At 44.7% G+C, this 3,912-nt stretch overlaps 1 protein-coding gene across 1 annotated transcript in view; it reads right to left on the reverse strand.

Moving 5' to 3' along the window:
- LOC109030047 (succinyl-CoA:glutarate CoA-transferase) overlaps positions 1 to 3,601 on the reverse strand; it is a 34,296-nt gene extending 30,695 nt beyond the window's left edge. The window contains exon 1 of the mRNA XM_019040798.2: positions 3,468 to 3,601. The gene's annotated coding sequence lies outside the window, so the exon portion shown is untranslated. The remainder of the gene's footprint in view (positions 1 to 3,467) is intronic.
- Positions 3,602 to 3,912: the final 311 nt, after the last annotated feature.

A 3,912-nucleotide genomic window follows, 5' to 3' on the forward strand; every position in this document is an offset into this window, starting at 1 on the left:
CTTACGGAACGTCGGCGATAGACATAAATTCCACAGTCAGAGGGAAGGAATGCAGGGAGCCGGCGCCGGACTGTGGAATGTCACTGATAGACATAAATTCCACCCTCGGGTCCGTAAGGCTTCAAGCGGTGAGAATCCTGGCATTTTAGCGCAGAAACCGCGTACGACGACTCCTTACGGAACGTCGGCGATAGACATAAATTCCACAGTCAGAGGGAAGGAATGCAGGGAGCCGGCGCCGGACTGTGGAATGTCACTGATAGACATAAATTCCACCCTCGGGTCCGTAAGGCTTCAAGCGGTGAGAATCCTGGCATTTTACCGCAGAAACCGCGTACGACGACTCCTTACGGAACGTCGGCGATAGACATAAATTCCACAGTCAGAGGGAAGGAATGCAGGGAGCCGGCGCCGGACTGTGGAATGTCACTGATAGACATAAATTCCACCCTCGGGTCCGTAAGGCTTTCAACGGTGAGAATCCTGGCATTTTAGCGCAGAAACCGCGTACGACGACTCCTTACGGAACGTCGGCGATAGACATAAATTCCACAGTCAGAGGGAAGGAATGCAGGGAGCCGGCGCCGGACTGTGGAATGTCACTGATAGACATAAATTCCACCCTCGGGTCCGTAAGGCTTCAAGCGGTGAGAATCCTGGCATTTTAGCGCAGAAACAGCGTACGACGACTCCTTACGGAACGTCGGCGATAGACATAAATTCCACAGTCAGAGGGAAGGAATGCAGGGAGCCGGCGCCGGACTGTGGAATGTCACTGATAGACATAAATTCCACCCTCGGGTCCGTAAGGCTTCAAGCGGTGAGAATCCTGGCATTTTAGCGCAGAAACCGCGTACGACGACTCCTTACGGAACGTCGGCGATAGACATAAATTCCACAGTCAGAGGGAAGGAATGCAGGGAGCCGGCGCCGGACTGTGGAATGTCACTGATAGACATAAATTCCACCCTCGGGTCCGTAAGGCTTTCAAGCGGTGAGAATCCTGGCATTTTACCGCAGAAACCGCGTACGACGACTCCTTACGGAACGTCGGCGATAGACATAAATTCCACAGTCAGAGGGAAGGAATGCAGGGAGCCGGCGCCGGACTGTGGAATGTCACTGATAGACATAAATTCCACCCTCGGGTCCGTAAGGCTTCAAGCGGTGAGAATCCTGGCATTTTAGCGCAGAAACAGCGTACGACGACTCCTTACGGAACGTCGGCGATAGACATAAATTCCACAGTCAGAGGGAAGGAATGCAGGGAGCCGGCGCCGGACTGTGGAATGTCACTGATAGACATAAATTCCACCCTCGGGTCCGTAAGGCTTCAACGGTGAGAATCCTGGCATTTTAGCGCAGAAACAGCGTACGACGACTCCTTACGGAACGTCGGCGATAGACATAAATTCCACAGTCAGAGGGAAGGAATGCAGGGAGGCTCCCTGCATTCCTTCCCTCTGACTGTGGAATTTATGTCCATCAATTATCAAAGACAATATATCAAAGATCTATAAACAAAGATCTATGTATCGAAGGGTGGGATAACCCTACCTTTCCTGTTTTATCCTTATCTTTACAGTTACACACTGATCATTCTCCTTTTCTCAAACTTCCTCCATTTAACTAAATTAATATCAATGTCGTTCCCCATCCCGTTTTATCCATGTCTATCATTTTTTATATCGAACTATATATCGAAAATCGGTAGACATTACCCTGTTTTATCAGTATCTTTCATGTTTAATTCTTATGCACCCTGTTTCACACTGATTATTACCCTTTTCTTAAAATTCCTACCTTATATCCTAGTGAATATCAAGAAATTCCGTCATATCCCCGTCCATCCTGCTTTATATCGAACGATATATCGAAGATCTATATACAATACAATATTTTATCCCTACGAATGAAACCCCAAAATATGATGGTAGGGCTGCAAGGCATGCCATAAGAAAAAAAAAATATTAATATAATTAGTTGGGGGGGGGGGGGGCGTAGGGAGTTAGAAAAATGAGCTGGGAGGGAAAGGGTATGATAAATGCTGGCAAAAAATTAGAAATAACCTGGCAATGATTTAAAAAAAAAAAAAAAAAAAAGGAAGTATAAAATCCGTTGACTTGGCCGAGAAAGGGAAATAAAACATCAGCTGATAGCAAACAAAGGTTACCAAGGAAACCAAGGAATGGAACTTTCATAAAAGCAGTTTAGTGGAAAACAGCGTAAATAGGGCACTTACGTTAATTACCGTTTATAAGTAAACGGTAAATGCGATTTAACCGAAAATCTATACAGTTCTTCATCAGATCAAAATGGACAAAATTACAAAGTTTGAGACAGCTAATGTAAATCTAACGATAGTTATCGTGAATGAAAGAATTGCTGACATAGATCTGGTAACTATTATAGATGGGATGGGATGGGATAATTGGAAATTACACCACGGATTGTGCAAAATACTGCAAAAATGGTGCCTCATAGAGAATTGTTGCTACATGACTTTAGATTAGCAACCATTTGAGAGTTAAATGCGTTAAAAAATTGGAAATCCATCCTGGTACACATTTCCACAGTGGGGAGGAATTTTCCAGGAGTGTGGGGGGGATCCTTTTGTGTTTGTCAACCAGTGAGGACAAGTTCAGGGAGAATTTAGTCATGTGATTGGTCAGTTTGGTGAGTCATCCCCTTAGTCATGCCAATGGATGATGTAATTATGGAGAAGCTAAAGGCATCTCTTGAGCTGCTGACACTAAGTCGTCAAATTCTAGATGAATCCATCCTTTATCGGGACTGCAAAAAGGATAACGTACAAAACCGACCAATCACATGACTCATTCTCTTCAACCTTGTCTTACCCATGGGCCAAAAACGAAATTTTAACAATCAGACTAGATGTGCTGATTAATTTTGATTCCTAAAACTGGAGCCTCCAGGAACTGGAGGTGATGGAGCACATCTTTCATCAGTAACTCCCGGTAGAAAACCTAACCTTGCTTTTCAACAACAAAGCATCTTCTCATCGAAGTTCTGAAGTTGACATCATCAGAAACTGGGTCTTGCCGACAAACTAATTAATGAATCTTTCACTGAGAGGTAAAAGTTGCATCCTCAGCTAGTTTATATCAGTAAACCAACGGATCATTTGAGGGAACACCTCCCTCAAAACACTCGGACGTACCAGTCGCTCACACGAACGGAATGAAGATCGCATCGACGGTAGTGCAAGCTATCTACATTACTTGAAAGATAAAAGGAGACGCTGGTGCATTTTTAACGATGTGCCAAAATTTTCAGAAATCAAGGAGTTGTCGAATAGAAATATTGCAGCATCCCGGCTTCGGCGAACGGCAACAAAGTGGCGCGACGCCGCTTCGCGTATCCACCGCCACGGGCCACGGGCATTATTTCGAGTGGATTAGGATGAAAATGCAAAATAAATATGTTCATAAGACGGTAAAACTTACCAAGCTTGTTTCATCTTGAGGCTTGGGGCGTAAATTCAATAAACTTAATAAAAATAATTCATCCCAGGACACTCGGTGCTATTAGCTATATGGAAAACGGTTACACAAAACAAAAACATCAACTTTCAATGAGCGAATGAGCAGTTGCGATTGAGCGTTTTTGCAGGCAAAGACCCCCTACGATGTGCAGGCGATCACAGAGCGGGAGTAGCTGGTGGAGCGTGCGTGCAGCTCGCTCGGACTCCATGATTCTGCTCTGTTGCTCTCTCCTCTCCCCTACTCTTTGCTCCTAATGGCGCCAAGCACAAATTTCACTCGCGGAGAAAAATTAAACTGCTCAGCTCAGGGAATTGGCATTTTTGATTGAGATTAAATTTCTAAACGAGTCCAACCCAAGTCAACCAGGGTAATTCTCAAAATACTTTGGCAAGATATTTTTCTGATA

Source organism: Bemisia tabaci, chromosome 7 (assembly GCF_918797505.1).
Source record: "Bemisia tabaci chromosome 7, PGI_BMITA_v3".
NCBI classification, from domain to species: Eukaryota; Metazoa; Arthropoda; class Insecta; order Hemiptera; family Aleyrodidae; genus Bemisia; species Bemisia tabaci.